Consider the following 14,595-nt stretch of genomic DNA (forward strand, 5'->3'; position numbering starts at 1 on the left):
AACTTACATTTATTAACTTTTATCTTCGAGTCGCATTCGGGCCTTAATAAAATGGCGACTCCCTTGTAAAAAGAAATCTTAAAATCCAATATCAAAAATAGAGAATGATAAATGAGCTGTCTACGTTTTTTTACATCAAACACATTAAATCCAAAGCAGTGATTCTCTTTATTTACTTTGTGACGGAGATTGATTGATGATTTGCTCTGCGCATCTGCGAAACGCGGTTCCGTCTGTTTAACGATCGAACCGGATCTGTTTACGTTTCCGAAAATCCAACCTCTGGTCCAGTGGTCCACGTCCTGGAAGCTGTTAACAGGATTTAGAAGAAGGAAAGCTGTGTGTCATATAAAAGGGTGGGATTTTTAATATATATTTTAACCCGTTCCCTTCCTCTCCACCCAACAATACGCCTCCATACCGGGAAACACCGGATAAAGAGGGTAAATAAAGTTATGCGTTTGTTTTTGTTTTGTTTTTTGTTGTTGTTGCTTTTTGTTTTTGTTTTGTTTTTTGTTGTTGTTGCTGTTGTTGTTTTTATTATTGTAATTTTTATTTTGATCTTAATTTAGATATTTGCCTGCAAACTTCCACCCCCCTCCTTCTTTGTTGAGGATGGGTGCGACGTGAGACGGTTGTGTGTGTGTGTGTGTGTGTGTTTGTACCTGCGTGCGTGTGTGTGTGTGTGTGTGTGTGTGTGTGTGTGTGTGTGTATGTGTGTGTGTGTGTGTGTGTGTTTAATATAAAATGTGTTTGCTGACTTCGTCTCCCACACTCTGTTAGTCTACCCCCTCTGCGCACGATCGTAGCTAACAACGGAAGAAAACACACACATACACACACGCATACACACACACAAAAAAACACGCACACACACATACACACAAAGCATGTCCAACTTTGACTTTTAACAAAATATTCATAAAAAAAAAAAAAAGAAAAAAAAAAGAAATAAAAGTGAATAAAAAAAAACATCGGCCTAACCTGGGGGAAATGACTAACAAGGTTATGGGTTAAAAAACAAAAAACAAAACAAAAAACACGTATATGTATGCACACTCAGGAAAATCGGGAGGAAAAGAGAAGTTCCTACACCTTTCTGTTGAGGTAAGAAGCGCTACATTTTTGCTATTTAACTAACTCGTGTTTCTCGCTTATAGTGCGTCAAGAGAGGAGACGTGCGGCCTAAGATTGGAAGGTGTGTTTGTGTGGACAAGTGGTTAGAAATTTGAAACGCGGCAGAGAAAGAATTTTTAATTTCTTTTATCCTTCCTTACGTCATTGATATATATATATATATATATATTACGTGAGGAAGGATAAGTGGCGACTCCCTTGTAAAAAGAAATCTTAAAAGCCAATATCAAAAATAGAGAATGACAAATGAGCTGTCTATATATATATATATATATATATATATATATATATATATATATATATATATATATATATATATATATATATATATATATATATATATATACATTATGAATATATATATATTCATAATGTATATATGTATATATATATATAAATATACATATATACATTATATGTGTGTGTATGTATATATATGCGTATATATATGTGTGTGTATATATATGTATGTCTATATATGCATGTGTGTGTGTTAAGATTTTGTTCCTTAAAAGCGCTGGTTGAATTTGAATTAAATAAGATACGTACGGTTGAAATTTATGTTAATATAAATTTCAAACAAAATAAATGTCTCTTTATTTTATAACAATGCGTTGTTTTGGCTTCAAACGTATCTAATACGTATCTTATGTATATACATATGTGTGGGTGGGTGTGTGGGTGTGTTATTTGTTTTTTGTTTTTGCGATATGCTTTGAATGAATTCAATTATTTACGAAAGAGCATTTTTACCTAAATGCGAGTTGGGAATAATTGTCCCTTTAACCTATTTGGTACCCCCATATGGGGAGCGGCATATAGTTTTTAAAATATAATTATCCACTGACTCGCTAGATTCAGCCACTCTGATGAGTCGTGGACGACGAAACACGTGTCAGTGGATAATTATATTTTAAAAACAATCATATTTTAAAAACTACATATATAATTTTGTTTTTGTTTTTTGTATTGATATTTTTTAACAAAAGAATCGCCTCTTATCAAGGCTCAGATGCCACTCGAGAATAAGGGTTAAACAGTGTACAGTAGTTTAGGTTAGGGACAATATCATAGTAATCACTAGCAGTATAAATTTAGTAAATGTAATTACTTAAGGGGAACGGCTCATTAAGAACTTGTTTACATTGGACTTGAAGTCGATATTCATAGTAAAAAATGTTTTCTATTTATTTAAAAAGAAAACACAACTTTGTTATATATGAGTCGTGGAATTGCATTCATCTGCAAAAGATCGAGCTAATTTGCATATTCTTTTAAACATTTTCATGGAAAGTGTTCGACTGAGCTTCAATCTATGGTCCCCCCTCGCCAAACTTTCACAAGAAACACTAGACTAGCTGAAAACATTATCAATAATTTTCCCCACTCTTTATCTGTACCTAAACCTAAACATAGATTTCATGATCAAAGCTTCTTTCTTAGAACTGCACGCCTGTGGAATTGTCTTCCGTTTTCCTGCTTTCCAGCTGTCTATAATATGGTTGTCTTCAAGTCCAACGTGAACAAGTTTCTGATGAGCCGTTCCACTTAGGTTAACAAATTTACCGAACTTCCATTACTATTGATTACTATATTGTCCTTTTGACTACTCTACACTCTTTAACCCTTATCCTTGAGTGGCCTATCGGCCTTGATAAGAGGTGACGTCTATGTAAAAAAAAAAAAAAAAAAACATTCATTTTAATTCATTCCCTATTAGAGTTTTCAGTTTTCTTATGGGATGATCATCTTTAGTTAACTATTATGTGTAATTATATTCATGCAGATATTCTACATGATTTATACTTGCGTAATATTTGCGTAAACGTTTTATAGTAAACACAAACCTTTTTCGATATATTTTATGTATGTGTATATATATTTGTTTAAAAAAATGCTGCCTACCAAACTCTTCTGTCAGTTTTTGGCCTACAGGCATGAAACTTATTATATAGGGTATTCGAACCTATACGAAACTTTATATTTGAATGCAAAACTGTGAAAATTTATAAGAATGGATTTGACAGGTGAAAGTGGAACGACGGCATTACAAATATACGTGCGTGACGTAAGGTTCATGTTTTAATTTTTAGCCTTGCAGTAAACATTCTTCATGGCTCAGGGATGACGTCAAACGGAAAAGTAAATTGTAAGCTAAACGTTTTGGCTGTAATTCTCGGTGGTGGCGCACGAGTTCATTTTTTTTTTTTTTTTTAACATTTTAAATCAGTACTATATATGAGGTCTAATATAATATAATAATAAATACGAAATCTGCATTGATCAAAATATTATATTTAAGAATATTATGCCAGGTGGCCTGCTAGTATATATATATATATATATATATATATATATATATATATATATATATATATATATATATATATATATATATATATATATATATATATATTAAGTAATGTGATTTATAATTTAAAAATTAAAAAAAAATAAAATCACATTACTTAATATTGAATTAGCTCTAGGACATTTAACTATCGAGCTTATTATATATCTAAATTACAACGAGCACTTTCTATTTCCTGTATTTTAATTAAACTAGTAATTTCACTGTTACATTAAAATACACTTAGCTCTTTAGACTATTGTTCTAATCTCCTTTAAATTATATATATATATATATATATATATATATATATATATATATATATATATATATATATATATATATATATATATATATATATATATATATATACACAAAATGATAATGGATTCTTCCGTCGATTTCGACGGATGAGCTTCTGCCACAATTAAATTGTTCGGAAATCCACAGAGATGATTTGTTTATAGTGGTGAAGGCCTTGTGTAAAACCAACCACGCTTGTTGGTATTACTGCTTACCTTTGTCGGTGCAAATGACTGCCACAGGACAGAGAATACAGAAGACCGCAGGTTTTTACATCAGAGTTTCCTTCTCCTAGATGTATGTCTTAACGATTTGAATTAATACGCCCCCATATACCAACCTGGAAATTTCTACGACCCGGCGCGGTTCATACAGCGCCTAGATTTCCAAAATAGTCGCGCTTCTGGTACTGACCAGACTTAACTTCCGAACCGGCGTGGCAACGTGATTGTGCCGTATATAAGTGTCTCGGTTCCCAACATGTTCTACTCAAAATAAGATGCATTATAGTCATCCAAATACAGTACTGCTTCGCTGTATCACAGCTCATCAGTACGGCTAGATATATATATATATATATATATATATATATATATATATATATATATAAACATACATATATGTATATACATATATATACATACATATATATACATATACATTTATATATACGTATATATATATATACACATTTATATATACATATATATACATATATATGTATATATGCATACATATATACATATATATATATATATATATATAGAGAGAGAGAGAGAGAGAGAGAGAGAGAGAGAGAGAGAGAGCAGACAGGCAGACAGACAGACAGACAGACAGATGCTATTCGTTTTTGTTTTGCGATACTTTTTGAACGAATTCAATTATTTATATGAAAATGCATTTTTACCTAAATACGAGTTGGGAATATTTTTTCCTTTAATCAATTTTAGTACCCCCAAATGGGGAGCGGCATGTGTATTATTTTTTAAATCTAATTATCCCTTGACACGTGTTTCGTCGTCTACGACTCATCATTCAGCCACTCTGATGTGTTGGAAAATAGATTCGAAAAAGTTGTCAAAAAACAAATATGGTACAAATAAATGTTATCAAAGGCAAGCTAAGTTACTTTTCTACCTAACTGGATAATTTTTTAGTGTTTTTTTTTAATTTAACATGTTTATTCAGCTCGAAAACCCTAGTCTTTACCGATGTATTGGAAAATTTAAAATAATGCCGGTCTGTCTGCTGAACACGGTGAGTTTGGGAAAATTAGTTAAAAATAAAAAACTATACAAAATTCTGTGAGAAACTCGCTTAATATATTTTACCGTGACATAGGTTTTAACAGTATTTTGCATTCTTTTTTTAACTAAGTAAATATACATATAAACATAGCTAGATACAAAGCAATGCAATCTTGGGTTTGTGTATTGTCATAAATAATTTTATCAAGAATTCTTCATAGGTTTTGGTGTCAGTTTCGATTGTAGCTGATAGCACTTAAGTCATCTATTTTTTTAATACATTTTTTATCAAGAATTCTTCATAAGTTTTGGTTTCGGTTTCGATTATAACTGATGGCACTCCAGTAGTCTATTTTTTTTATAAATAACTTCAAGAAATCTTCATAAGTTTTGGTTTCGGTTTTGATTATGACTGAAGGAACTCAATATATATATATATATATATATATATATATATATATATATATATATATATATATATATATATATATATTTCATAAGTTTTTATTTCGGTTTCGATTCAAGCTAATGCACCCAAGTCATATGGATATTTTTTTTATTTGTAAAATTGTAACTTTATAATATATAAAAATCGATAGAGCATTAACTCTATAATAATATATACGAAATCTGCAAGAATTAAAATATCATATTTAAGCGTATTTTATGACCGGCTTTGCCGGGCGTTCGTGCTAGCTTAGATAAATACTTGCAGTTTTAACAAAAAAGGCTACAATATCAGAGCATCTCTATTTACACTGAACATCTACAGAAGGAGTCCACTGTGGAATTTCAACAGGTCACGCTAGTTAATTATTAATTGAAAGTTTTCGAAGACAATTAGCTAAATTTAAGTTTTGCTAATTTGGTCTAATGTTTTCGGTCTTCAGAAAATAATTACCTCTTCGTTAAGATTCGAACTTTCCTGTGTTAGCAAAACTCAATTTGCGTTAATCCCTCTCTCCCTCTCTCTCTCTCTCTCTCTCTCTCTCTCTCCCTCCCTTTCTCTCTCTCATAGAACAAGTTCAAGAAAAATACAAGTGAACGATGATAGAATTCGCTAATTTGTTTGGTTAAACGCTTCACATGACGGTCGATTGAGCTCCATTTAACGTACTTTCTTCTAGCGCGTAATTTGCGTAATGGAATTTTTTTATCGTTATTAATCTACTGAACAAACTTTCTTTTCTGGCAATATAGTGGAGCAGTTTTTAAAGCGTCGATAATGTAAACACGATCTTTGTCTTGCAGTTTCATTTTTTTTTTTTTGTATGCTGTAATTTTTTTTTATATTAGCAGTTTATTTGAAGTTTTATCTTTTAAATGGTAAAAAAGTTAGGATGATAATATTAAATTGCAGTTACATCGTAGTACGTATAGTGGGGGTAAAACTGTGGCGCGCGTTGCAGATACACACACACACACACATATATATATATATATATATATATACCTAGCAGAAGGAGGGGGTGGCTTTGCCCGGTCATAAAATACGCTTAAATATGATATTTTAATGGCAATCCAACGATGCATTTTGAGACTGCTGGCAATGGTAATGTCATAATTTGGATCGATAGAGAGCATTAGTTTTACAGCGGCGCATCTCTGATCTAGCTCGGTGAACATTGGGTCACTTTCAGAAATGATAGAAGGCTCCTATCGCTTTTGGGTTTTGTACACAACTGGCGAACTAGTAGATGGTCTGCAGCCAAAAAAAAAAAAAAGAAAACCGGTTTTCATCAAACGGAAATGGAATTATGTCATCTTTTCTGGGGCGACAATTTTAGCGTTCCACCCTATATATATATATATATAATATAAAGCCGAACGTCTGTGTGTGTGTGTGTGTGTGTGTGTGTGTGTGTGTGTGTGTGTGTGTGTGTGTGTGTGTGGTCACGAATAGGCTCCTATATGGTTGACTATTTTAAAAAACTGATTACATATAATGTTATTATAGAAGATGTATCGAGGATCAGGAATGGGTATGTTCGATCTGGCAGAACGGTGGTTCATAAAAAATGTGGGGTCAGCGTTCGCGTCTGGCCCCCAAAGTATGGAAATAAAAAATGAAAAAAAAATTTACAAGGGTTTTTGATATAGATGTACATAAGAATACTTTGATAAGTATGTTTTAACTTAAATAGGGATGGTATAATAAAATTGTGGGGTCTGCGTTCGCGCCTGTACTCCATGGAAATATGGCACAAACTTTAACAAAGACTTTTCATATCTATCTGCGTAAGTACACTTTGATAATTATGTTCCAGTTTGAAGAAATATGGTATAATAAAATTATTGGGTGTTCGTTCGCGCCTGACCTCCATAGAATGTAAATATGTCACAAAGTTTAACAAAGTTTTTTAAAAGGGATGAGGATCCACAATAACACCTTAACTTTACTCTTATTTCACGTTAACTTTTATTTATTTATTTTTTAGTTGAATCATATTGTGTCGTATAAATTCACCTCATAAATTCACGTTCTTATTAAAGTGAAAGCCAAAAAAAAGTCGGAATTTTAGACAATTCTCGACACAAATTTTGCATAACTCTGTTTTTTTTTTCTTCTCCACTTGCACATGGCACTCTTTCGAAAATAGATAAATAATAAAAAATAAGAACGTTACTTGTTATCGTGTCAAAAGAAGGAAAAAATCCTGCTCGCGTGATTACGTGTCTTTTTAAAAACATTTACATAGCCTTTTTATTTTTTATATATATCTGTTTAAGCTTTTTTGTCCGTGTACTAGAACGAATTCAGTTGATTAGAACCCTTTCTGCGTGTTCTTTACATTACAATAGTACAACCCTGAATCCGACGGCGCAATACTACAACGTTCAATGCTGTAAAACTGAAACGTAGCTGTTCTGCTTGAAAAGGACGCCATTTTCTTCTTATTCATATTTATATCGATTCTTTGCTTTAAAAACTAAAGTAATTACGTGTTTATTTTTTAATATCCCATTTTGCTGTTTCGGATTATTTTACTAAAGTAAATAAAGCTTCATTATTTTTCAAAACTGTTTTTGTTTCTTTGTTTTTCGATATTTCGTCGATATTATTTAGTAAGAATGTTTAGCAGAAAAGCCAACAAACGCCTACCCGAAAAAATAAATATACAAGAAATAAATGTTACCATGGTCAATAAAAGTTCAGTTCATGTTTTTTTTTTTGTTTTGAAATAGTTTTTAATGCTCTTTACTTGAAATAATTTCAGCGAACCGAAATTAAACGAAATTTGAGGCGATAACTACTTAAATGAATTTTTATATAAACTACACATGCCATAATCGAATATTCCTCAAGCACAAAATAATGGAAAACATTAAATTTGTTTATAAATATTCCTTACGTTGACGTAACTCTCTTAAATTGTTAACACAGAATGCTCAGGTGCATTTCTTTCAAATTGAAAACGGGGCTCTCCATTCCAAAGTCGCTGCCATTTTGATTTTTTTTTATATACCGGTTCGTGAATGAAAAAAAAGATTTTTTTACAAACTACTTAAAAATACAAACCAATGAACTTTTCTACCATAAAAGTAACTTTTATTGACTATGATAACAGTTATTTCTTGTATATTTATATTATATATATATATATATAACATTTATTTGTTGTATATTTATATTATTATATATATAACATTTATTTGTTGTATATTTATATTATTATATATATAACATTTATTTGTTGTATATTTATATTATTATATATATAACATTTATTTGTTGTATATTTATATTATTATATATATAACATTTATTTGTTGTATATTTATATTATTATATATATAACATTTATTTGTTGTATATTTATATTATTATATATATAACATTTATTTCTTGTATATTTATATTATTATATATATAACATTTATTTCTTGTATATTTATATTATTATATATATAACATTTTTTTCTTGTATATTTATATTATTATATATATAACATTTATTTGTTGTATATTTATATTATTATATATATAACATTTATTTCTTGTATATTTATATTATTATATATATAACATTTTCTCTTTGTAAGGAAACATCATTTTGTTGCTCACTCTTGCCTACGAATGGAAACGAAGTTGATATAAAAAATATATTTTCGCGAAAATTATCTTTACTTTCATCATATTTTGCTTGGGGTAAAATTTTTGAGTATCAAAACCTATCTCTTTACAACCCCCCTCCTTTTCATAACCTATCATACTTTCATCAATCACAGTCCATTTTCTGTAGGCTGTTTTTGAACCCAGTCAACGACGGGTACTTCTGCTAGTGTATCTATCTATCTATCTATCTATCTATCTGTCTCTCTCTCTCTATCTATCTATCTATCTATATATATATATATATATATATATATATATATATATATACATACTGTGTGTGCATTTAGGCAGCATTTTTCTGAACTTTTGCATAATTTTAAAATAAGTATGTTGCTCTTGTATTGGAAACACACACACACACACACACACACACACACATATATATATATATATACATACGTAGTTTTGTTGTTGATTTTTTTTTTTAACGATATTAAGGTTATCGTCTCCACCTTGGAGATCCGGTGTTTTCTTAGAAAGTCGCCCTCTTTTTATTTAGACGTATTCATTTATTTATTTACGCTGAAGAGGGGTAGGATTCCGAAACACGCGTGTACGTAGATTACTGTTTTTTTTTTTTTTAAATAATAAAGAAATAAATGTGTGTGTGTGTGTGTGTGTGTGTGTGTGTGTGTGTGTGTGTGTGTGTGTGTGTGTGTGTGTGTGTGTGTGTGTCGGTTTATAACATAACTTTTTGTCTTAAATTTTAATGAAACTCATCTGCCCTTGGACTTATATTTAGTGCTGTTGTTTTTGTTTGTTTGTTTGTTTGTTTGTTTTTTTAGTTTGTTTTTTTTATTATTATTCAATTTTCACCCCAAACAAGGCACAGTGCCACTTTTTAGTAGGGGGCTACTATCGGGGACATAATTTGCGGGGGCATTATGAAAAGGGATGAGTAGAAAGATATTTGTTCATATTACACTTGAACTTCTGCATATCAGTACAGTTGGGAAAGCAGAATCCCGGAAGGGAGTTCCAAAGACTTGCAGTTCTGGGGAAGAAACTATTGGAGTAAAAGGCGTTCTTACACCTATGGATCTCTACTGTAAAGGGGTGGGACTTAGTTGCTTGTCGGGTTTGTCGGGGGTAGTCACGTCGAGGAGGTACAAGTGCTTGCAGTTCGTCAGAGCATTCACCATTAAAGTATTTGTAGAACAAGCAGAGGGATGAACATTTCATCGATGGGACAGAAGCTGAACCCTAGATGACAGTTCAGGACCTATCAGGTTGGTGACTCTCTTTTGAACCCTGTCCAGGAGTGGGAGAAGCGGCAGATGCACCAGCACAAATGTGATAACAGTACTCCATACATGGGCGAATGGTGGCCTTATAGAGGTACAGGATGCTTTCAGGCGTAAGTAATTTTCTAGCACGGTAGAGAGAGCCCACCTTCTTTGCAGCAGCCTTGGCAGTGCTCTCAATGTATATATTCCAGTTCATGTTCCCTGTAAATGTTAGGCCGAGGAGTTTAAAAGAAGTACTTTCAGGCAATGTGTTCTTGGCCATTGCTATTGTTGGTAGAGAAGGTTTCTTGTAGTTATTGAAGGAAACAAGCTTAGTTTTGGCAGCATTAAATGTGACCATCCATTTTTGTCCCCATTCCACTACAGATTGGAGGTCATCCTCTATGTTTCTGCTATTTCCTTAGATATGTGTTCATTTGTTTTCCCCTCATGCCTGTTATAGAGAATGGTGTCATCGGCAAATATACCCATCTCCGAAAAAAATTTATCAGGGAAGTCCCTATTTACAATGCCTCCCCACAGGACAGAGTTAGACACCAGGGTCGTTTTTTAACGTGGAGAAAAGAAACAAAAATAAAAATTGCCTCAGTCGTGAAGGGTTTCTCCTCCACTGACAGAGAACAAGAAATTGAAGTGCAGCATCTGAAGAACAGATACTACACTTTGATCTTGTCCCGATGAAAGTCATTTATGAATATCAGGAATAATAAAGTTGTTAAAAAAAAAAAAGGTTGGTATGTCGTAAAACAAGACTTACAACAACAAATAATCTCCCCTGCCCCCCCACACACACGCACACCCTCGCCAAAAAAAAAGAGATGACGTAAACTTAAACGGCGTCCACTACGTCGGAAAATATACGGTATTTATGAGAACAAATAGAACACTTTTGAAAAGGCAGAGATTTTTTTTTTTTTCGTGTGATACACGTTCCAGTCATAGTTTCTTTTTGTCTTACGACCTCCTCTTCTTTTATCCTTTTGTGTTTCTCTATTTTCGTTGTGGCCAATCCTTCAGCTTCTCGAGAACAGAGCTAGATGCCAGCAGTTTACTTGAAAGAATTAATTACCGAATTTCTCAGGCGTCAAGGACGCCCCAACGTGAAGGACGCATTTCAATTTCCAAATATGAAATATTTTCTGAAACAGGAAAGAAAAAATACATATATAAACAAGTACTGCCGTGTTCACCGACCTGAAAATATTATAAAAGTACAAATTTCACGTTTAACCACCCACTCCCATATATATATATATATATATATATATATATATATATATATATATATATATATATATATATATACCAGTCGCACTGCTTGCCACTCCCCAGCGCCTGCCACATCGCCTCAGTTTTGTATTCCTCTTGTTTCTCCGTTTCTCAAACTGACTTGCTGCACTTGTACATCCTCAACGAAAATACCTCCGACTCGCAACAAAATCCCACCCCTTCAATCTAGAGGTTCCTAGATATCGTAAAACTTCCTTCTCGGACAGCTTCTTTCTTCGGGCCGAGTAATTTGGAATGTTTACTTTTTACTCGACTGTATTAACATGCAGGAATTTGCATTTAATGTGTACAAACATGTTGCTGCCCAATTCCCTACTTAGATTGCCCCTAATCACAATGGCCACTTATGCCTCAGGAGTTCATGTTTTGTCTGAGGTGAATAAAAGCAAAACGATATATATATATATATATATATATATATATATATATATATATATATATATATATATATATATATATATATATATATATTATTTACTGCAATAATTATTAAATACCTACAGACATTAGTGTTTCATCCTTTCGGGAATCAGGGAATCATCAGTGCAGGGTGTCTCGATAGATTCGAACCCGGCAACAGAACCATTATTGTTAAATCATTACGAATATGCATGCGTAACGTAATAGGTATTGGTTCATGTTTTAATTTTTAGCCTTGCAGCAAATATATTTCCTTAGCTCAGGCATTAACGTAAACGGAAAAAGTAAATCGTAAGCTAAACGTTTTGGTTTCGATTCTCGGTGGTGGCGCATGAGTTTTTTTTTTTTTTAATTATTATATATTGGGTCCCAATATAATATGGTAATAAATACGAAACGTGCTTTAATCAAAGTATCATATTTAAGCGTATTTTACGGCCGGGCAATGCTGGGCGCCCTGATACACACACGCGCCGCGCGCGAGCGCGTGCGTGCGTGCGTGCGTGTGTGTGTGTGTGTGTGTGTGTGTGTGTGTGTGTGTGTGTGTGTGTGTGTGTGTATTTTACGACCCGGCAATGCCGGGATGCTTGAGATATATATATATATATATATATATATATATATATATATATATATATATATATATGTGTGTGTGTGTGTGTGTGTGTGTGTGTGTATATACAGTGGAAATATATTTCCTTATAATATATAAATAATTTTTTTCCTTATAATATATACCAATTCTTATTTAAGAAGCTCAATGTGATTACAGAGCAATATAATAAACGAATGGCTAAAGTCTATATTCCAATGTTCATGATGTTAACCATCTTACAATTTATTCCTTTAATTCAGTTGACACTTACAATTCTTGACAGTATCTGTTTCGTAGCGCAAGATTAATCACTTAATTATTATATCACTCAGTGAATCTATTTTGCCCTTAACTCATCAGAACAAATAGCAACACTCAGTCCATCAAAAGGAGATAAAGTACGTTTTGACATGATTAAAAACCATGTCAAAACTAAGATAGCGACTAAAATGGTCGCGTGACTTTTATTAAAACCATGCCAAACAAATAGTCAAAAATGTACTTATCCTACTATTAACCCTAAGTCTGAGTGGCCTACGTTTAGTTGACTACAGAAGTAACTTCGCAATTTTTGTTTAATCTTAAGATGCTACTGCGTTGGGGACCATGTTTATAAAGGGATAATGTGATGAGATTAGCCGCGAGATGTAGGATGACATCGCGTTTATTGTCGGTCTGGCCTGTAAGGAGGTAGAGAGACTGTCTTGATGCCTATGATAACGTTTTTCTGTTTGATCTTCACTGAGCATCCTTGGAAAAAAACATCGTACAAATCTTCTGCATCTTCAATTCCTCACGAGCAATTGTTCACAGTTCCCACACTGACATCAAACTGAACACTTATTGTCTCTATAGACACACGACAATCCTTATCTATGAAATTCTTTATTTGGCCAATCAAGTCTCGCATTTTGACTTCCTTACTCCTCCCACACCTTTCATCATCCTTCACAGACTCCCTGCCTTCCTTGAATCTCTTATACCACTCAAAAAACTGATGCTCGATTCATGCAAGATGGTTCAAAAGCAGTTTGAAGCATTCCATACGTTTCTGTGGTATCTTTTTTTTTTTTTTTTTCAAGTTTAAAACAAAATTTTATTGCATATCGTCCTTCTATATTGTCTTCACGCGCAAATTGCATTTTTTAAATTCACCAACTGTGACAATCAGGCTTTACTAGAGTATATTCTAATTCCTGCTGTAGCTGTTCATTTGGACCTGAAATCATAAAAATTGGTCAGTCATCTCATAATATGTATAGCAATAACTTACTGAATTTTCAAACGTCTATGACAATTTTAAATGCCTATACAAAAAAATGTCTGATACTTTATTGAAGGCGCCTCGTATTTGTGATTTTTTTTTTCTTCGAACCTCTGTCTTAATACAACCGCCAACTCATGTAGCGGGCGATGAGTTAGGGTTTACGCTATATGCAACTTTACCGTGTTTTAAACAAAAATAAAAATAAATAAATAAAGCAACAAAACATGACGTCATTGTAATAGGTTTTTATTATTATTATTATTATTATTATTATTATTATTATTATTATTATAAATCTATTATTAATACGATAGCGTGTCTTACTTTGTGTCTCACGCTTACATCTTTTTTCTTCCGAGTGACTGTCGTTTAATTGTCACGAATTTCCATTTCTTGTAATAATCTTAACAAGAATTCTTCATAAGTTTTGGTTTCGGTTTCGATTATACTTAAAGGAACTCAAATTATGCATATATATATATATATATATATATATATATATATATATAAAGTACCCGTCGTTGACTGGATTCAAAAACAGCCTACAGAAATTGAACTCTGAGTTATGAAAGTATGAAAGGTTATGAAAAGGAAGGGTTGTAAAGAGATAGCTTCGAATTTG

At 32.3% G+C, this 14,595-nt stretch overlaps 1 protein-coding gene across 1 annotated transcript in view; it reads left to right on the forward strand.

Moving 5' to 3' along the window:
• Positions 1-771: 771 nt before the first annotated feature.
• The window catches only part of LOC145247500 (uncharacterized), a 32,851-nt gene continuing 19,027 nt past the window's right edge, over positions 772-14,595 (forward strand). Inside the window, exon 1 of the mRNA XM_080109312.1 lies at positions 772-1,107. The gene's annotated coding sequence lies outside the window, so the exon portion shown is untranslated. The remainder of the gene's footprint in view (positions 1,108-14,595) is intronic.

Source organism: Euprymna scolopes, chromosome 25 (assembly GCF_053919585.1).
Source record: "Euprymna scolopes isolate OS-2025 chromosome 25, ASM5391958v1, whole genome shotgun sequence".
In the NCBI taxonomy this organism is placed as follows: domain Eukaryota; kingdom Metazoa; phylum Mollusca; class Cephalopoda; order Sepiida; family Sepiolidae; genus Euprymna; species Euprymna scolopes.